This window comes from Peromyscus maniculatus, chromosome 15 (genome assembly GCF_049852395.1).
Source record: "Peromyscus maniculatus bairdii isolate BWxNUB_F1_BW_parent chromosome 15, HU_Pman_BW_mat_3.1, whole genome shotgun sequence".
Taxonomy (NCBI): Eukaryota; Metazoa; Chordata; class Mammalia; order Rodentia; family Cricetidae; genus Peromyscus; species Peromyscus maniculatus.
This window is the reverse complement of record NC_134866.1, coordinates 26,031,295-26,053,925: the sequence shown is the minus strand read 5'-3', so window position 1 is coordinate 26,053,925 and position 22,631 is coordinate 26,031,295. Positions and strand designations below refer to the sequence as shown.

The 22,631-nt window shown below is 41.4% G+C and overlaps 1 protein-coding gene and 1 long non-coding RNA gene across 4 annotated transcripts in view; one reads left to right on the top strand and one right to left on the bottom strand.

Moving 5' to 3' along the window:
- Nucleotides 1-22,631, bottom strand: part of Cdh6 (cadherin 6) — a 140,539-nt gene that overhangs the window by 80,779 nt on the left and 37,129 nt on the right. The window lies entirely within an intron of this gene.
- Nucleotides 18,398-21,282, top strand: LOC143268641 (uncharacterized). The gene is made up of 3 exons (XR_013044688.1): nucleotides 18,398-18,713; nucleotides 19,024-19,195; nucleotides 19,767-21,282. It is a non-coding gene; the product is annotated as an uncharacterized LOC143268641 (long non-coding RNA).

Genomic DNA, 22,631 nt, shown 5'->3' with positions numbered 1-22,631 from the left:
GCCTCTAGTCTTCTCAGTTCTGACATGTAGTCTTCACGCATGTCAGTTCCCCTCACCTAGGAAACTTCTCTTTGCAACAAATGAGGACCGTTACAGGAAATCACAACCAATCAAAATGCAGAGCTGTGAGCCCAGTCACAATGGATACATCTGCAATACAACTCTAGCACCTAAGGCTCAGGGAACATAGCAGAAAAGGTGTGCGGAGTGAGGTGGAAGGTCTGTAAGGATCAGGAAGTTTGCTGTGAGATGGGGCATCCTAGAAATGTCAGATGCTACCCACAACGTCTCACCAACATGACTGCATAACCATGAAATGAACAAGGGCAACGACAGACCTGTCAAAGTGGATGGGGAAGAACCACGAGGCCTCAATCTTACACAAAGAACTATGTGGACCGACTTTTGTTTCTCCATTGGCTTAGGCATAGGCACATTATTGAAGAGGTTGAGAGTTTCTCCCTACATAGGCACTTCACACACAATCATCAGCGTCTGGAACTCTTCCTGCTTTATCATCATGATGGTGGAGTGACATGAGATGAAAACGTAAGTTGGCGAATTGTTCTACAAGTCAAGTCACAGATGACAGCCGTAGAACTGGGTCTCGAACAGAGGGTGAAAATCGAATGCAACTATAAAGTTCGGCACGTCTATGTGAGCGGATAAAACCAAATGGCAGAGAACGGGACACCTTCCTTTATGTTTTATGTGGTTAGGTTCACCTGGTCTTTAGCAAAATTACTTGCATAAATTCCTAAATGAAATTGTATTTGGGGCTGTGAGGTAGCTCAGTGGTCATTGCCTTGTACCGCCAGGCTCTAGGTTCAATCCCCAGCACCGCTCTCTCTGAGGGTCAGGGAAGAGTGTGCACAAGAGGATGGCAAGAATGCAAGAGATGAAGGATAGGAATAAAGGCTGCAAAATACTACCACCAGGGCACGACACAGCTATTGCGAACACGATCTCAGTGGCCATGGCACAAGACTAAGAGGTCAATAGCCAATCATGGACCAGGGAGGAGCTCACGGAACCCTGATCTTCCTAGATGAACTACTGGCAACTGACAGATTCCAGAGGAGGGGTAGTTGTTTGTGCATTTTTATACACACAGGCGAGCTCTCTAATGGATGGTTCCAAACCCGTGGTTACATAGAGGGTCTTGGTGGTTAACTAGTATGTCACAAAACAAAAACTGGGGTGGGGGGTGAGAGGGGTGAGAATGAGATAGAGGAGACGAAGGTATGAGAGTCAACAGAATGCCCTAATTATGTGTATGAAATTATCAAAGAACAAACGTGTGTGTGTGTGTGTGTGTGTGTGTGTGAGAGAGAGAGAGAGAGAGAGAGAGAGAGAGAGAGAGAGAGAGAGAGCATTTATTATGTAAAACATGGTGTTTGGATGTACCTGATAAATGTACACATGTGGGCTAGTTAAGTCTAGACCATCAACATACACATCACCTCACGTAATTCCATTTTTTTTTTTACATTGAAAAATATTTTTTATTTTTCGGAGCACAACCACTTTCTGTTCTTTCTTTAAGGGAGCCCTGATTCAGTGAATCCTATTAGGAGGTAGTAGGGTGACTAATATCAGTTTGAAATGGTTAAGCCCACCAAACATAAAAAATTGTGAACTATGACACAGCTAATTTAGAAATTTTCTACCAAATCAACTGCTATGGGGCCAGCAGAAATTATTTTTTGGACAGGATCTATGATTTTTTCCTAATAGCTGGATGACTGGGCAGCATTGTGTGTGCACTTTCTGACTGTGGGAGACTTCTGGAATGGAGACATTTCTTCATGTTGCTTTATGGCAGTTGAGTTCAAACAAGAAGAATTCCGAGAAAAAGATCAGTACAACTTGTTAGCCTCCAATTTATCATCCACCTCTACAAGATTTAATGGCAGTGTTAACCTGGAGTCTCAAGAATAATTATAGTCTAAAACAAGCCCTTAAAGGAAAGAGATGAAAAGGAGCCATGTGGAGGGGATGCCATCCTCAAGTAGCAGCTGCATGAGCTAGGAGACTTTCATCGGGCTGAGTTAAGTACTCTGCTGCTGTGGGTTTCTTTTTTAAATTAAGGTGCCTAGTAAGGTTGAAAATAAAATATGTATGATTAGCAGGAAATACGTTGGCTCAGAATAGTTGGAAATGAGTGGGAAAAGGACAGAGAGGTGTTTCCCCCCCCTACCCCCCACCCCCGCCCCTCCAAGTCATTAATGGCTTTAGTTCACAGAAGTTATATCAAATACTTGCTTTGAAAGACTGCTTTGAGGTCTGCTTTTAATTTGAACAGTTAAATATCGTATTCATGCCAATGAATCCTTTTTCTTGTTTTAATATCATTAGGAAGAAAGCTTTCTTGGCCAGAGTGAATACTTTAACACACATATTTAATACAAGCCTTTGAAACAATTTTCTTATATTGGCTAGGCACCTTAGTTTATATGATAGGCTTTTAGTGTTTAAATCCAAATTACAGTGAACCACATGGAAAAAAAAGTCTCTAGAATAATATTTTAGCAAATAAATAACCTCTCACAGCTCTTTGTTGTTTAGCCATTTCTGGTAGAATCTGCAGAGTAGTTTTACAGAGACCCTTTATTTTGATAATGCAATTAGAATAAGCCACACTCTGTATAATCCCCACAAACTGCTTGGGGCAAGATTGGGGTCATCACAAAACTTTGTTCATAAACTTGACAACATTGGTGCTTTAAATTTGCTGTCTCCAAATGCTCTTGGTAACAAAAATATTTGTTTTAACTCAAAGTGAAATGAAGGGCTTTTGTAAGTGTGTATGTGGTGTTTTTTTGTTTTGTCTTGTGTTTTTAAAATACAGTATAATGTGGTCTCCGCGAGCAGCATTTCCCATTGCTTAGAATGATAAAGAAATGACTCTGGCACTTCATTTTGTTCAATAAGAGACTGCAGCATCCATGGCTGTCTTCTAACCCAAGGTAGTCCTCCCTCCTTAATGTTGAAGACACAAACCAATGGGCCACAAGACAGAAGCAGGTGGACATCCCAGTGAAGGGAATGGGCAATGGAATGAGCCAGACAAGGGCTGACTTCTTATGTGTGGCTTTGGACCCATTAGTGACCCGTGGAAGTTTCAGAATTCTCACTAGACTGGTGGCTATCATGTTCCCACACTAGGATATCCATGTGGAGTCAAACGACAAAGCAGGCAGAAAGATTGACACATAGTAACTGTGTAGTAGACGCCAAAGCAGACGGAAGTGTTGAAATGCAGGAGCTATTAGCAGGCCACTGTTTTAAAATAAGGGTTTGGTGAACTAATAACTTTTGATTCTTGCTAGTTTTTGGATTTTATATTAGCCAGATAAAACTGCAAGGTTATATTGAGGGATGACATCAGGAGATACAACAGCAGAATGCAAAATATGAAACTTTCCAAGTCTTTGAGTTTACTGTAAGTACCTATACATAATTTGCAATATACTCAGTACAATCATTAAATTACTTTATTGCTCAAAACATTTCTGCCTGTCAAGTTCCCTTATAGTCTGATGTTCAGTGTTACCTTCCCATTGTGGCTTTGCTGGGCATCTGGCTCATTGTTGGGATGAACAGCCCCTGACCAGACAACTCAGCCCGCTATAAGCTTGTGTAGCTCTGTGGGCAGAGTGCTGACCCAGTACATCAAAGGACCTGGGTTCAAATCCTCAGCATCTCCTATTGGGATGGTGCCATACAGTCCTGTGATCTCAACAGGAAGATCAGGAGTCCTGAGGCTATAAGTTGGGGTTAATAGCTCTGTGAGTAGAGTGTGACTCTAGTCCACCAAAGAACCTGGGTTTGGTTCCCCAGCACGCCCTAAACTAGGGTGGTAGCACACAAGCCTGTGATCACAGCAGAAGGATCAGGAATTTAATATCATCCTCCCATCTAATGTTAGCTTCTGGTTTACCTGGACTACTCGAGAGACTGTGTCTCAAATCCACCACAATAGCAGAAAACATTGATCTCTGCCCATTCGTCAAGCTTTTCAAAAGCCTTTGAGGTTCAGTGGAAGCATTGCGTAATGCTGGAGCTCCCTCGTCTCTGCCTGTCCCACCTCATCCCAAACCGAAATGCAGTCAGGTTAGGTTCCATTTATGGATGAATGTCATCATTTGTATTTCCATACTACCTTGTCTGGCTGAGGAATGGACTGTGATCAGATGGAGGTGGGGCATGGAGAGAGCAGATTTCTCTTTTTTTCCTTGGAAAATGCCAACATTAAATAGTGAAGCATATGTACTCTGGTTTGCAACATCCTTATTTTGTAGTCCGGGAAGTTTCATTCTAGAAATAATGATGTATGCTTTGGAGAGATTGGATCTCATCCTCAGGGTCCTGAGAAATGTGTGCATGGATAAGATTAAGCAAGAAGGAAGATAAAAGCATGATTTGGGGGAACCTGGTTATGTAGAAAAAAAAAGGTTCTTTGGTGAGGCAACATTCCTTATAAATAAAAATCCAAGAGCATGGCAAGATGGCGCAGCAGGTTTAAAAAAAAATGCCTGCTAGCAAGCCTTTTCACCTGAGTTTGATTTCTGCAACTCATACAAAAGCAGAAGGAGAGAATTGACTTCCAAAGCCATTCTCTGTTCTCCATATGTACAGTGGCATGTTTGCTTGCACACACACACACACACACACACACACACACACACACACACACACACACAATTTATAATAAAGACAGTGGGGGTTTGTATCACTTGTTAACTGTTTGCCATCCTGATGGATTAAATAGCTACTCAACTTAAAATTCAAACCCTAATACCCTCCTCTGCCTGCCAGCGGCTCTCTGGACACCCATGTTCTGGGACACGAGGTTTAAGGAAATCACAGTGAGAGGATGGTGCCTTATTACTTTTCAAACCTAAAAAACATCTGGTAAAGTGGATAGGAGACAGGCAAAGAGAGAGCATTGGGGAACAACGGCAGGAAGGAGAAAGAGAGATAGCCCAGTCAAAACTGGTGGGATATTTCTAGTAAGAAAAAGATTGAAATAAAAATGCAAAGTTATTCCCCACAGTCAGTTAAAATTTCCTGTGAGCAATATTTATTTATTCCTGGACCCTAAGAGTTAGTCATTCTTGATTCATTGTTGGGCTACCATCTCAGTTCAAAAATTAGGCTGTGTCAGATACATGCAGGGATCAAATCTAAATACTCTCCTCTTAGAAAGGAGGGTGAGGACTTGCCAACACTGAGCCTGCTGAAGGAATTTCCTTACTAATTTCATTTCAGAATCCTTGCTGTGTTTCCTTTTTATGCCCCTGACCTGGCGGAGTTGGGGACCTCATTCCATTCATGAATTCCGATCTGATAAGAATAGCATACGGACCACAGGCTGCCATTTCTGGTAAGCAGTTTTCAGCAGAATCTGCAGCCAGTCATACACAAACCTGACTTAGTAGAGATGGGAGAAAAAACAAAATGAAAACCCTCCAGGAGTCAGAGACAAGTTGAAACAGTGCATTTAGCTTCTCTGTGTTGGTGATCCAGCACTTAAGGAGTTTGAGTTGACCATAAAACAAGTCTGCACAAAATCGGTCTGAAATTGTCATAAAGGAAATGAGCTTTAAACGTGTGTAAAATTCACATTGTGAGCTTTTCCTTTAAAAGTGGCATTTATAGGCTTGGTGGCGATCATTGAGACTGGGAGCGAACGTTTCCTGTGATAATCCTTGACTGTGGAACAGAGGGTGGGAAGAAATACAGGTTTGCTTTAAAGACATGGGCAGCACGGCTCCCTCTTTGAGCATGAGCTGTGTTTACCTCTGGGATCCAGCAGGTCTAGATGTGTCTGGCAGACTCTTGGGGATGGCCTGCCCAGATTGTCTGAGCCTGTGACACTATGATGCCTCTCAGGAGAGAATCATCCTCAGGGGGGAAGCGGGCAAGCTTGAAGGAGGAATGAAGCCTCAGCCATCATAAGGGAAGGACAGTTGAGCACAGCATGGTGCTGCTATTTGGATCTGCCCTCCTGAGACTCAGGTGCCAGTCCAAGAGAGAGGAGGCTGCAAGTATGAACTGCAAGAGCTATTTTTCACTGAATTATTTGGAGATGCTGAAGTTTCAGATGACCTGAATATTCTAAAGTCCAATTGCTCATCGTGCTGCTGGCAAAAGCAGGCCCCGCTTCCTGTCTGTTGAGGTGCATATGACCTGCATTGAAGATGGTCTCATTACCTTAGTGGGGATAGTCAGTTTTCAAGGGTGGTGCTTTTCTCTTCATGTTCCTATGTCACCAACCCTCACTGCCTTTGGGTCTGTATTTAGTAGCAGACCCCACAGCTCCATGCAGCTGAATAGACTCAAGCCTAGGAGCAGAAGCCACTTACACAAAAGAATTGCAAGCTTGAGGAATATATAGCAAAGGATTCGAAGACTGATGCCGGGCAGAGAGAAGCAAAATTTTAGACTGAGCACAGGTGTACTTCTCACCTAACCTTCATTTCCTTGGCTGGGTTGGTTCATTTAAAAGCATCCGTAGTGGTGGCCTGTGCTGAATTGAGAGTCTAGATGTTCATAGGAGAAGGAATTCAAAGACTTTGCAGTACAGAAAGTTGAAGTGCACTTATCCTTTGTTCCTGTTCACTTATTCTCACTAGTTAGTCTTTTTATACACCCTCTAGATGCCCTAGGGAATATATCTATATCTGTATCTATATCTCATACCAGCACCCTTGAAACATGCTAAAGATTTGTTCTCAGCAGGCTGACGATGGTTATGGAAATCACATACTGAAATGAGCTGCTTGGTTGCCATAGAGACTGTATGCAACAGGATGGAAAGGGCAAGGTAAAACATGTGACTTCAAGAAGCCAAAGGCATTGCAACAGGTACCCAAGCCACAGTCATGATCAAAGAGGGGCTACCTCAAGAATTCTTGGTGGTGGGTTTTATAGCATGGGAATTCTAGAACTTAAATAGTCCACTAAGTTTCTTCTTGACCCGAAGCAATGAAAAACTGCAAATTTGGCGAGCAGAGTCACCTGATGTAGAGACTAAGCGCTGACCAGTTTTCAGATTCAAGATAGTCCCTATGGAGTAAGCTTGGGTGCCCACCAACACATGAATAGATAAATAAAATACATGCATAGAGAACTATTATTCAGAATGAAAGAATGAAATTCCATCATATGGGGGAAAATTGGTAAGATGGAGGCTATCGCACTAAGTGAAATAAGCCAGGCACAGAAAACAAGATTACACCTCTTTCCTCACACATGGAAACTAAGTCAGGATGGTGGAAAGTAGAAGAGGGACTAGTAGTGGCCTGGAAAAGAGATCAGGAAGAGGAGGGGAGAGAGGAAGGGGGAGAGGGCAAAAGAAGGGCGGGCAGACATGATCAATGTTTGGAAATATCATGATGAATCTCATTAATTACCACAATTAATATGTAATTATCAATAATTACAATAAAATAATTACAGTGAAGAAATATCCCCTAGATCGCTCTAGACTGAAGAAGAGGTTTGGTGTCTGAGGTCATTTTATAGACCCTTGCCTTCTCCAAGGGACTTGTGGATGTTCATTATAGGCGGGTTAAAGGAAAGGAAGAGACCCCGAGGGATCCACATTTGGATGGAGGTGTACATCTTCACCCCACTGATGATGTGCTATTTACCAGGGTGGGACTTCCATAGACTTCTGTCTCAGTGCTCACATCCCAGCAATCATGAGCTCATGGGAAGTTTTGGTTCCTGGGCTTATTTTATTCCAACTCTACACTGGGAACTGACTTGGGGTGGGACCATGGACAGTGGGTCTGAGCTGAGGACAGTCCTGGGCCCAAACACCACCACTGTGGAGCACTAGCCATAATCAAGATTTTTTGAGAATCAAGAGAAAAATGGAAATTTGGGTGAAACTCTCCCTTTAGTGGGCCTAAAGGGTCTGTCAGTCTAAGACTTAGCAGGAAATGATAAATTAAGTTAATCAGTATTCTAATTAGGATGTGGGAGCCTCCTGCTTAAGCAGAGAATGAACTGGAGCATCATATTCAAATATGGTGTAGGCTGTCTCTTAAACCCAAAGATGTTATCATTCTTTGGGGAGGACCAGGCATGGGCCTGGATACTGGTCACTTCAATCAACTCTCTTTCCTCCTGGAATACATACTAGTTCTAGATACAGACCCAGCACCTTCCACACATGCCATGATTCTGACAGTACCACGTGTATGAGCTTATATGGCAAGAGTCACTGCTAAATGTCCATATGTCTACCATCTATCCTATTAAAGCATAGGGCCCTGAACAAAAATGGATTGACCTGTTGAGAATTGAGATACAACATGTTGAGAGACAGCATTGGAAAGTTGTGTTACTATCTTATATGATGTTTTAATCTAGAGAATGACATGGGGTGCAGTTTTCCCCAAAACAGCATTTATGGGTAGAGTGGTACCTCTCATTATTATGTACAGGTCTTGTCTATAAGTAATTTATTCCTTAGTCCCACAGATTTGGGCTTGGCTGGCTTAAATGTCTCCATACATAAAGGAAAATTGCTTCTTCAGGGAGATATAACACAAGACACATTTAATTAAGTGTTGAAACTGTGGCTATTGTTCATCACAAGTCAATATGTCATGGGTTGCAGGATGACTGGTCATTCATTCGTGTTTATCAAGGAGAAATCAGGTGGGTGCCTAGGTAAAGGGGTAAGGGAGACTTGAGGAAACTCTGAGATGACACTTCATGTTGCCGCATGAGGTGTGGAACGGAGTCATTCTGTGACAATAACTGCAATATCACTGAACTGCATTGCCTTTGCCCTCTGAGCATTTGGGTAGACTAACTCTCAGTCTGCTTTGCAGCTAGGGGTGACCACATGACAAAAGTCTGTTAATGAGCTGCAAGGGACACATTTATGATATCTCCCATGATGACTGGAGTAAGAACGGCCCCCATAGGCTCATATGTTTAAATGCTTAGTCAGCAGAGACTAGAACCCTGAGAGGGTTTAGGATTAGGAGGAGTGGCCTTGTTGGAGGAGGTGTGTCACTTGGTGGGGGGGGGCAGGGCTTTGAGGTTTCAAAAGACCAAGCCAGGCCCAATGCTGCTCTGCCTCTCTCTGCTCGTAGATCAGGATGTAGCTTTCCGATACAGCCCCAGTGCATGAGTGTTTCGATGTCCTAACCACGATGGTAATGAACTAGGCCTCTGAAACTCTAAGCCATCCCCTGATTGAATGTTTTCCTTTATGAGTTACCGTGGTCATGTTGTCTCCTCACAGCTATAGAAACCTCCTTACACCCCTTACGCTCTCCTTACGCCCCTCCCACTCTATTCTCTGCAGTCTTTTCCTCAGAGGCTAGAGGTTAATAAGCTCATGACTGTGGAGGAGGAGAAAGCCATAGGACAGAAGGCATATGGTTTCTGAAATTCATTTGCATCTGGCCAAAGGCAGATTTTTGGCTTTTCTTAAAGATAAACTTCTACAGGATCCAACCACTCTAATTTAGATTTCTTTAACATCCAGTATTCCCCTAACTGAAAACCATTTAAATGTATGATTTCTCCATGGGTTAATGGAACATTCCAGAAGAGCACCTGGCCATGGCCATTATATATATATATATATTCAATGTAGATGAGACAATCCAAAAAACTACAGACCACAAAGATACACAAAGATAGAGATGGAAGGAGTATTGGGGTGGATGTATCCCCCTAAGAAGCTGTACGAGTGGGTGACTTCAGGATGCCTGACACCTCACACTTTGTTCACATGTGAACTAATGCTTGAATTCACCACTTTGGGCAGTGACAGTGGGTTGGGAGTCACCACACTGAAAACAACAGGTTCTTGCACTGTCTGTCTCCCTGTTCTCTGCATCTGGTAAAGCATTAGGATTAGAGACTACGGAAAAGAAAAGAGAGACACCACCTCTCTCTCCATCCATGTCTCCTGAGCTGGGAGAGGCCAAGGGTGTGAAGGAGCTTTGGACCACATGCGGATTGGAATTTCCAACTGCATAGAGCTAAGCTGGACTATCCAAGTAACAAGGCAATCAGAAAGTTAAAGAATTTGCTCCAGGTGCGATTTATAGGCGTGAAGGACAGATGTGAGAAAGCATGAAAGAACATGCTTCCCTGATCCACTCCATCACACACAACTGAGGGCTGTTACCATGCACCCCTTTATCTATTTTCTGTTCCATGTTGCCATATTAGCATGGAGAATAACTGGGATGAGTCTTGGCATTATGTTCCTGACTATGGGAAACATGAATTCAAATCCATGGACAAGAATTGCTGTCTTCCTTGTAGTTGGTGGGCCGAGAAGATAAGCATTTCGTAAGAGAGAAGGGCAGTTTTGACAAGGTGACCCACTGCTCTCTGCATATAAAGTGACAGTGTCATTTGCTCATTATTGTGTTTTCTCCAGGGATGATCTAAATGACCACTGCTGCAACACTCTCTCTAAGTAAAGTTCAAGGTGCTCACAGCATGACGGTGGGGATACTCCCTTGCCTCTCTACACGAGCTCATGCATCTGGTGATGTGCAATTGCTGTCTGCTCTTTGTCTTAAACAGAAGAAGTCAATATGCAAGGCTAGCACATCCCTGCATCCCACAGGAGTCTCAGTTCCATGGGGTGATAACAGAGGTTGTGGAAGGTGGGAGTTGGGAACCACTCTGGTCCGATAATGGATAAATCTTTATTAAAAGAAGAATCATTTTTTAAACCTCCAGTCTCCAAGCCTTTAATATGCTAAAGCCTGTGCCAGATCTCACAACAGTGATACAGAGAACAGACTTTCACACACTTCTAAGTCCGGGGACTTTCTTTTTACCTTCGATTGTCCTGGAGGATTGAGTGTTCATCAGCCCACGCTTTGAGACCTGCTGGCCCAATTCATGCCTCCGTTTGCAGAAAAAGTCACAGATAATGAATCAGTATGAATAAAAAGACGGAGACAGTGAGATCCTGCTCATTCATCTGAAAGACCATTTGAAGAATTGTCTCTGTTAAAAATGATGTGCCTCTTCCCCCTTGGACTGGAGATACAAGCCAGAGATCATCCCTTGATAAAGTGAAGGCTGGAGAAAGTGGAAACACATTTCATCCAGAGCCAAAGAGTGGTGGGCTCCTCTGTGGCGCTCCTCATCTATAACCTCAGTGCAATGAGCTTTGAAGTGGACACTGTGCAGCTGTCCTGCCAGATTCCTCACTTGCATCACCAGACATCTGTGCACAAGGCTAAGAAGTTCCTGTGGGTCACATGTCCTGTAATAGTCATGCCCACCCCTAAATTCACTTTGCTTTAAATGTTGGTTTTATCAACCATTCGTTTGCAAATACGTGCTCCCGTATATGCCCAGGAGTGATCTTTTATATAATTCATATATAATGCCTTTTATATAATTCATATCAATGCCTTTTAACAAGCTAAATTTTATTTTTAAATGCTTCTAAATGTAAGTGAAGATGCAACCTACTAAAATAGCATGGACTAGGTATATGGATTTGGTAATAATCTAAAGTGTCCAAGCAATAACTAAACCATTTCTCATTATTTGTAAGATGAGTCTGAACTTGGAGGTAAGAGATCTACTTTCCATCTCTTCTGTGTCCTAATAAGTTCTGTGGCCCTTGGCAAATCCCTTAGCTATCCCAGGCCTCAGTTTCTTCAACTGTAAAATAAGAGGGCTGTGATGATCTCCTCCAGGGACCTTTCAAGCTATAAAAGTCTATGCTTCTCATTCTGTTTCTTTTCAAATTTTCACATTTAGCAGATTTCAATATATATCTATCATTGGATGCCCTGCAGAGGGATGGTTATGATTCCCCGAACAGCACATCTGTGGTACACTGAAATAGATGACCTAACAGGCCCCATTATTTTATAAAGGATGAGTGAACATCGTTCCAGCTACTGGTCAAAATTGTATTCTGGCATTTGGCTACTTAAGTGTGTCATTTTTTCCTCCTTATACCTATATAGAGAAGTAAATACAGGATCCAAACATCAGACTAGCTTTTTAACTTACTGAACATAATATAGTGTGATTAAGCACAAGGTTAGGAAAAAGCTTGTATGCATATAACACAGAGAAGAGGCCAAATTACCAGAGCTGTGCTATCCAGTCCAGTGGTCATCAGTTTTATATGATCTTTGAGAACATGAGTGATTTCTAGTGTGAATCATGACGTTCATGAAATATACACCAGACCTGGAAATCCACAAAAGGACTAAAATATCTCATTAGTAATTTCTCATAGTAAGTATGCTGATTGCATATGGAAAGATTTTGTATATTTTAAGTAAAAGATATTATTAAAACTAATATTGGTTGTTTGTCTTGCTTTCTAATGAGGCTGCTAGAAAATGGAAAATTACATCTATGATATTATATTTCTTGAGGACAGTACTGTTATAATAAAAGACTACATAGAACTTGGGAAAGTAAATACATTAAGTATTAACACTATATTCTAATTTATTCCTGGGAAATCCAATCAATGTAAGTAATGTCTAACTTTTAAATAAGTTCTGGTCCAAATTTTAACATTATTTTTTCTCTCAATGACAGTGATTTTTTTTTTTTGTGTGTGTGTGTGTGTGAGTGTTTGTATATATATGTACTTGCCAGGAAAGAATCATGTCTAACCCCACACAAGAATGAATGATATCTAAGCATCCATAGGTCTCAGCTCCTAATTTTTTTAAACATAGAATCAATATAAACAATCTATATTGAACAATTATAAAAGATTAGTTTCCCAGTTAAGCTTTAGGGTTCATTTAACTTTCTTTTCTTTTTTGCCTGCCTGTCTGCTTTCCTTCCTCCCCCTTCCTTCCTTTCTTCCTTCCTCCCCCCTTCCTTCCTTCCTTCCTTCCTTCCTTCCTTCCTTCCTTCCTTCCTTCCTTCCTTCCTTCCTCCCTCCCTCCCTCCCTCCCTCCCTCCCTCCCTCCCTCCCTCCCTCCCTCCCTCCCTCCCTTTCCTCTTTTGAAACAAAATCTTGCTACATGCCTCTGGTGGTCCTGGCATGTCTATGTGGTCCAGCTAGTCTTGAACCTGTGTCAGTTCTCTTGAGTGATGGGATTATGGGTTTGTGCCATCATGCCTGGCTTATTTAATGTATATAATGAAAATAGTAGAAAACAACACTGTTGAAGTAATAGCAATTTAGCAAAATAAATCAAGAGGAGTGGTTCAACTGCTCATGCTTGAGTCAATTCTGTAAGTCAGAGGAGTAACAGTGGTGGATGGAAACTTGAGGGGCATGTGTAAACATTTAAAAACTTTTTCTTTACATCCATTTTTACTTTTAAATTTAAGGTTCTCACAGTCTTTAAGTTGCAAGGTTGACTCCTAATTTCTTACTGCTACATTTGCAGTAACTTGCTGTGGGACAATGCTTTTGTAGACTGGTTTGATAAAACGCTGATTGACCAGTAGCCAGGCAGGAAGTATAGGTGGGGTGAGCAGATTTCCCAGTATAGGTGGGAAGAGGAAGGCTGAGTCGAGTCGCCAGCCAGACACGGAGAAAGCAAGATGACAAGACAGAACTGAGGAAAGGTACCAAGCCACGTGGCTAAACATAGGTAAGAATTATGGGTTAAATTAAGTGTAAGAGCTAGTCACTAATAAGCCTGACCTAATGGCCAAGTAGTTATAATATAATATAAGCCTTTGTGTGCTTACTTGGGCAACACAAGTGGGAGAGATTTGTCCCAACCGCCAGTGGCTAGAACACAGGAAAACTTCCAACTACAGTAACTGTTTGAATGACAACAGCATAAACAAGGAAAATAAAGAACTTAAATGATAGTTCTTTCTGTATACTTTTAAGGGGACAGATGAACCCCAAGAGCTTAACTTGGGGTTGGGGTGAGAGGATATGTGAAGTGAAGGGGAACAAAGACTCCCTCCTGTGCATGCCTTTCCTATCTTTGAAACAAGACTTTGCAGAGAGTACCTGTCAGTTTTCAGCCAGGCATCACTGGGCCCTGTTTTCAAACTTCAAAACATACCTCATATTTGGATGTTTTTCAGCAGCCATTGTTTGATGGTTATATCCAAAACTGAAAAAACTTTATGTGTAAAGTTTAGGAAATATAAAAAATTTAATTTGTTACCTATAAATAACCACACATGAAAATATAAGAACTTAAGCCTGAATTTCACAGTGTATACCCTTTCTTATCCAAATTTCCAATGAGTCTAAAAATGGAAAAGTAATTACCATTCACCTAGTGTGGTCTGTGCACTAGCAGTCAATTATAGAAGAAGTCAGGAGACCTCTGGATGCTTAGCTATCACACAGTCCTGTCTGGAGACCTCTGGATGCTTAGCTATCACACAGTCCTGTCTGGAGACCTCTGGATGCTTAGCTATCACACAGTCCTGTCTGGAGACCTCTGGATGCTAAGCTATCACACAGTCCTGTCTGGAGACCTCTGGATGCTTAGCTATCACACAGTCCTGTCTGGAGACCTCTGGATGCTTAGCTATCACACAGTCCTGTGTGGAGACCTCTGGATGCTAAGCTATCACACAGTCCTGTCTAGGGTTGAACATTATAATTTCCATTGAATGATGCAGAAACCAAGATTCCACGGTTCCAAGAAGCTGGATAAAGAACTCACAGGGCTGTAGCATGAGTGTACAAGGGTCAGAAATGGATTTAGTATCATCAACTGAGAAGCGCACTTTGCCCCGCTGTGTCTCCTGTTTGGTCTTCCAGAAGAAAACACTAGAGGAAGAACATGGTCTGGCAACAGAGAATTGAGAATGGGAAACCAATTTCACACACAAAGAAATCCTGCGGGAGATAAGGGCAAATCCATTCTTTTCTCTCTATGTCACAACTGAAAAGTCAATTTTTAATCACATGGGTAAGATTATCTGCGAGCCACCCTATCAAAAATGCTGACGTGAGGGCTGGAGGTTAAATATGGAGAGGCACTCAGATTTATTACTGTTTGTGAAGAATTATCCTCCTCCTGTTAAGACACAAAGGACTAGAGTCTCCTTGCCTCAAATCTGCCCCAACCTGGATGTAAGCCATGATCGCTCTGTACAATAAATATATAGACAGCTATGGAGAATGTGGTCAAAGTGCATGCCTTGTAATCTAGTGTGCTGATGGCTGGTGGGAAATCATGAGGCTCCCACCATCTTCTGACATCTCCATCCATTGGGGGCACAGGTTTGTTCAGGCCGTTCAGCATCCTTAAGGACCACAGAGAGCTCCTTCAGGCTTTGTGAAAGCATGGATCCTATCCTCAGTGCCTGATTTATTCTTTTCTAAACGACTTATCTCCAGTGGCTAACCATTTATTAGACATCATCCCATATGCTTACCTGTCTTGTTCAGCTGCTTTAAATCCTCCCCGGAACAACACAAGCTTTAAATAAACAAACTGGGTTCATTCATTCTTAAACATCCTCTCTTCCCGAAAAGCTATTTTTCCCCCCTGCACATTAAAAAAGAAAAAAAAAAAAAGTAAGACGGCTAAATGGCAATGTATTCTTAAGTGTACAAATCTATGTGGATTTCCTTCTGAAATGAGATAAATTTTGCTCTTTGCCATCTTATCAGCATGATTCCACAGTATTCCCCAAACATCAGAAATCACATCGAATAAGGAAGTAACTGTGATGAAAGGCATTTGGAGGAGAAGCGTGTGCATGGGTACCCACTTCTCCATTCAGATGTTGGGCACAAATATTGACACTAGGTTTCTGCACAAGGGAGCAGATTTTTAAAATTTTGCTGCTCAAAGCAGGTTCATAGCTAGCACACTCAAATCCTACTAGAGGACAAAAGACAGAGATGGGGTGGGGATGGGGGAATTCCTCTAAGCCAGTGGCTCTCAACCTTCCTGATGCTGCGACCCTTTAATACAGTTCCTCATGCTGTGGGCATACCCAACCATAAAGTTATTTTGTTGCTACTTCATTACTGTAATTTTGTTACTGTCATGAGCTGTAATGTAAACATCTGATGTGCAGGATATCCAATACAGGACCCCAGTGGGGTCAGGAGCCACAGGTTGAGAATCACTGCTCTAAGTGGAGCCTTTCTTCGGATCCTCTCTAGGGTTCCAGTAGATTGACTCAGTAGTACCAGCCAGAGGGAAGCTTGAGAGAGTCCAATGATATGGCAGGATGGAGCATGTGGACATGGACACAGCCAGGTTTTGCCACGTGGCTTTGCCAGGAGAGAGCTGTGTACCTCGGAGAACCCACTAGAGAGGAGATAGTGTAGAAATTTGCCTCCTGTTTCCTTCACATTCCCTGGCATTCATAGTGTGTTCCTGTCACTTCTTAATTAGGGGAGTGTTTTATGATACTTCAATGGGTCATTATAAGCTACAACTGAAATAAAGTTGAGTGATTGGTTTTGGTGAAAGACACCTTGATTGAGACGGTTATTAGTAAACAAGAAAGTACAATGGGGATAATTGGAGGGATGTTCTCATTATTTAGTGATGTCTTCAGATTTTCCCATTAATTTTCCTGTGATTAAACAAAATTACTTACATTTAGCTTATTGAATATAGAGAGCATAAAAAAATCACTTGGCAAAGTATAAAATTGCTATTTACACTTAATCCATTAATAAAAACTTATACTTCATAATAAATTGTTACATATTTGCAGACATCTGGTTCTTATTCAAAAAAGCTGACAAATGTTTTTTATCACTCAAAAAAAAAAGAATGGCAAAAAGGAGTAAATTTCTAGCAATTAAAAGCAAATAAAAATGCAAATATCAGTCATGTTAGTACAAACAATAGGCATAAATTAATACAAATAAGCTAACCAGTGTCTCAAAATGCCTACAATTCCCTGCTGATCAACAAAATACAAAAAACCCTGCAAAAGTTCTTTTGTGATAAATTTGAATTTCATCATTTTCTTGATTCATATTCTAAAATGTGACAAGAGTATTGCTTCTTGCATGCATTAAAATATAATCTGTTTTTGACCTTTCATTTTGGATTAAAAAACCCAGAAAACACATTTGGAAATGAGTTTGTCTTTCATTTGTTCCTTGAAAAGAAGAAATTACTCGTTTAGTTTTCATTGCTATAAATAAGCGACTCATTTGGGGGCTTGTTTCCCTAAAATAAAGGGTTTATGCAGCTAGCCATGCACAAGCTTTGCTGTTTCCCCCCCCCCCCCCCAGTTAGTCTGGTAGTTGCTCGCAGAGAAATTAGATGAGTGGTTAGTTTCCACTGTCATTAAAAATACTGGGGACAGAAGAGGGAGAGGAGCGGAAATCAAATGGGGGAAAGGGAATGTGCCCTGATGGTGGCACGCAGAATTTCTTTACAAATATATGGGCACGGAGAAGCCTTCCAAGCACAGGCCTAGACTCCTGTCACGGGCACTAATAAATAGATGGCTTCACACTGCATATGTGTGGGTAGTTGACACTTGAGTAGAAGGTACTTTGGGATGGGCTAGGAGAGCGTGTTCATAACTTTTCAAAGTAGCCCCCGAAACGTAAGAATAAATAAGTGTGCGTAAATTTATGTACATAGGTAGCTCTATGCACACATGTATACACAGTTCTGTGCCTATACAGAATTTGAGCTGATCCTTATAGTGATAGAGACCTTAGAAGAAAGAAGGCCTGTATCCTAGAAGACAGGGCTACATAAACTCCAGTTATATGCATGAGGAGGGCATTACACATAAGGTTTAGCCTGTGTGTGTGTGTATGTGTGTGTGTGTGTGTGTGTGTGTGTGTGTTAGGGAATATGAATGGTCAGCGGCTTGCTGTGAGGACTCAGGGGTGCAGTAAGGATAGGTCTCCCCATCCACTTTCTCCCTCCTTCCTGGTTTATAAGGTTCTGAATGGCAGAGCCTAGAAAAACAGCGTCTAGTTATTTCTAACTCTCTTTTAGTGTTGCTCTCCCGGGCATGCCTTTCCATTTCCAACCCTTGACAGATTGGCTGAAGCTCAGGCCATGGCCTCACCAGGGACACATACAGATGCAATATATGTGATAAGGCTCTAAAGTCAAGACCCAGTCCATTACTACCAACAGAAAGACGACTTTTGAGTTCTACCCTCATCCATAGAAATTTCCAAATCATCTTTTTGAGACAGGATTTCTATGAAACCCTGGCTGTCCTGGAACTCACTCTGTAGACCAGGCTGGCCTTGAACTCACAGATCTGCCTGCCTTTCCTCCTAACCACTACCTGGCCCAAATAATTTTTTAACATACTGTTTTTCTTACATATATTTAAAAAGTAGTGTATCTTAAGCTCTGGTTACTGGGACAAAAATAGACCCTTAAATCAATTTATTAGTATGGCAGGAATATAAATATGATATAGAAATATAAGAATATGCTTGAAAAAGAATTACATTGGGAAAGAGGCAATTTGGGATTTTGAACCTCATCTCAATTCATCCAAAACCCATCAGAATGAAAAGTATAATAATTCAATAATTCACTAAGAATTACATTTTGATTTCCTAATATTTCCCAGACACCATATCCTCTCTACTGTGGTTTATATTCTAACAGAAACATGTGATGGTTACCAACTGTCAACAGAATGAGAACTAAAGTTGCCTGGGAGAAGGGCTTCTGAACATGCCTGTTAGAATTATCCTGGTAACTGCAATTGGGAGACCCTTCCACCATGGGTGGCATCATTCCCTGTGCTGGGATTGTAGACTATGTAAAGAGATGGTGAGTTGAGGACATCATTCATCTTTCTCTGTACATCCTGAGTAGGGTAAGATGTAAACACCTCCTTCAAACTCATGCCACCTTGATGTGATTGTGATGGACTGAACCTTAACCTCTTAGCCAGTTCCTCAAGCTGCTCTTGTCAGGGTGTTTCATCACAGCAACAGAGAAGGTAATGAACACAAGGAGGCTGTAAGAAAATGAAGGACTGGAAGGTTGCATGGGTTCACATCACAGATAAGGCCTATGAAGACCGAATGGACAGGGTAAAAGGATTCTGGATAGCAGAGACTGAAGCGGTATTTTACAGGTCAAGAAAAATTTCTCTGTGAAGACACTAGGACCATGTCTCTGAGTCGTCTGTGAGATAACTGGGGGAGGTCTACAGAGTACAGTGAACAGCAAGTGAACAGCCACATGGGGAGCCGAACTTGCAGTGGTCTGAATGAAGCAAGAGCAGAGTAGCCAGTGGGAAGTTTAAGGTGAGATGACTCCTAACTACAATGGGTAATAGTAAATAATGATAAGGACAAGTGATGAATCAAGTTTGGTAGTTAAGGTGTTTTAGCTTACATTTTTTCCTCTTATGCCTTTTATGACATAAAAGAGTTTTTGGTGTAAAACCTGCTTCTTTACTTTTTAAAATTTTTATTTATTTTTATTTTATGTGTATGAGTGTTTGCCTGCATGTATGTCTGTGCGCTATGTGAGTCCAGTGATGCAGAGGCCATAAGAGGGAGTCTGATCTTTGGGACTGGGGTTACAGCCAGTTGTGAACTGCCATGTGGGTGTTGGGAATTGAACCCAGAGCCTCTGGAAGAGCAACCAGTTCTCTTTACCATTGAGTTCTCTCCCCACCTCCCCAAATACGCTCCTTATAATATGTACTACTACATGTTCTTTGTAATATATGTGTGTGTATATATTATGAGTTGTACATATATGCAAAGGTATGCCTGTATAGACTTAGCCATGCTTATTTGATTTTCTAGTTCTGTGACCTTTAAAAAGTTGTTTAACATCTGTGTCTCCATTTCTTTCTCTGAGCACTAGAATACCAATGGGATGAAGATGAAATGAATCAATATAAATAAAAAAACCCTCTTGAACACTGTGGCATATAGCTCAATAATTACATATATTGCTTTCACAATGTATTCAACAAACACCATTTTATACAAGTGAATTGAAAATATATTGTAAATATTTATTGGAACTTATACTTGAATAAGAAAAAAAAAACAATCATATCCCCTCCCCACAGTCCACAAATTCATTTGACTGGAGAAATTTTATTGAATGTCAGGGCATTTCTAACTCAAAGAGGCAACTTCTCTGCTTGTAGACTTGGGTCAACTGAATGTTTCTGTTCTGGATTGATAGTGCAGCCAATGTCCCTTCTAAAGGTTAAGGGTGAATTAAACATCTGTCCACTGGAGGGCACTCTAAGATTTCTTCAAAACCCTGGGTTAGGGGCTGCCTAACCCTGGAATGGGCACTGGGTGCTTGTCTTGCATTACATCAATCAGGGAAGAAAATTCAAAAGGTCCAGAATAAAACTTTTGGAGAAAAAGTCTGGGGCAGCAATTTTGATCATTATTTTAGTGTTTTCCAGTTATATATTTAATCGAGGGGAACATCAACACTTTTCTGAGACCTTCAAACAGCTCAGCTGGAAGCATGAGAATTAGCATGAAGTGAAATATTTATGGGAGCTTAATACTGTTTAAGACTCATTTTCTCCTTGCCTTAAGACAAGAAGTCAAATTAACCATTTCTAATTAAAGAGTTGCAAACCAAGTAGAGTATGAACAGGAGCAAAAGTTAAAAGCTAATGACGAAGTCGCCAAGTGTGAAAAAGGCATTTGACTTGGAGGGCAACTGAGAAGACACAGATCCTAGAGGGCCAGAAGGACCAGTCAGAATGACTGTAGAAGTATGACAAAGACAAGTAGACTGTGCTCCTTTAGAAATGAACATTTTCCCTCCACAGAGTCCTAAAACTGGACATTGAAACCATTTGTCTCCATGGCTAAGCCACAAAAGAAATATCTACATAAGATTCCAAATGAGCTTGAATCATTTTCAAGCATATTTGATGGGAATTCCACATCTTCCACCCCCAACAACCATCAAGTGAAGGTACCAATGGGGAAGAAATTCCCAAGGACCAGTTGGACACAGTCCTGGGGCTCCCAGGCCATTCTTCCTGTATTTCCAAAGCAACATACAGATCCATGGCAACTTGATTAAAAGGTCAACTTCATGAATGTGTTTTACTTTAATTGTATCGCGAGTGATCTGTTAATAAGAGTTTGAACATTTGGCCCCTAAATCAGTGCACACTTGAGTCATGTGAAGGTGGACTGAGATGGCAGCTGCTTCGGGCCAGGACGGGGAAGTGCCGTAAGTGAAGACACCATCAACAAAGGAGAACTATAATGAAGACAATCACGTGACTGAAGGAAATTGAAAATGAGTGTACTGGGTTTCTTGTGCTGTTCATGTGCTCAGAAATTAAATTTTAAGGTGTTCATCCTAACATGGCTTCTAGCTTTTTGCCCAAGATTCCTGCTGATCCTTCCACTCACAGCTCAGGAGATCTCCCCTGGGTGTTTGTTTATTAATTAACATACTTTGGATCCTGGATGAGAAACTGTGCTGTTACGTGTCTTTTGTGCGAATCTCCAGTTTCTCTTCAGCATTATTTTGATTTTGAATTAAGCTGAATGGACGTGTTGTTCTACTGAGAACAGACTCAGGATTATCTTGCAAATGGTATTTTAATCGTAAATAACTGTGTTGTGGTCTTTTGAGGGAAAAAATCCTACTTCTTTCTTGTTTTAAAAGTGTGTGTGTTCTGTTAAGGAACAAGTTGGAAATGTATTCTAACGGTGTTTAACATGAAGAATTTAATACAAAGGCTGTTTGTCTGGCAAGTGAATGGAATGAACCAGATTTCTTTCTTTTTGAAAAAATTCTGTTTTTCTTTCTTCTCCTTTTTTTCTTCTTCTTCGGCCTTTGTGTATGTCCTCCTGGTGTGGGTGAGTTCACATGAGTACATGGTACAGTGGGTGTATAGGGATCAGATTAGAGGATAACCATTGGTGTAGGTCCTGGCCTGTCTTGTTTGGGATCAGGGCTTTTGTTTGTTGCTGTGTATACCAAGCTAGCTGGCCTTCAGACTTCCAGGGACTCTCTTGTTCCTTCCTCTCAGTATGTCACAGGAGCACAGGAATTACAGACTTGTGCTACCATGCCCAGCATTCCATGGGTTCCTCATGCTCTCTCTCTCTCTCTCTCTCTCTCTCTCTCTCTCTCTCTCTCTCTCTCTCTCTCTCATTTACCTAGCTACCTCTCGAGCTCTAAAATTCCATTTTTCTCATGTAGGATTTATTTCTTCTTTTCCTAAATAAGTTTCCTTCTCCCATTTTTATAAGGTACATTACCTTGTGGCATTAAACACCTGTAGAGACTTCTCTCTATCTCCCTTTTCCCATGGTAGGGATCGAACCTAAGACCTTTCACATGCTAGGCAAATACTTCACCACAGAGCTACATCCCTGGGTGCCAGTGGTGGCTTAAAGATGAGACAAGAAGATAAGTCAGTAGGAGAAGAGAAAGCCCAATGCTTTCATTGTCTCTGCTAAGAAACACATTGGAAGCTTATTTTAATGGTGTTTAACAGGAGAGTTTAACATAATCAGAGAGGCTGTTTGGCAAGTGAATGAAATGAACCAGGCTTTCTTTCTTCTTCTTCTTTTTTCTTTTCTTTTTGAAAACCATTGTGATGCTGCACAGAGAAGCCTATGAACAGCCTCTCCATATAGCATCCACCATTCCTTAGCGAGTTCCGTGTGTCTTTGGAGGAATTAGCTACTGGACAGGGATGATATTTTTCCTGTATGTGTTGAGTTT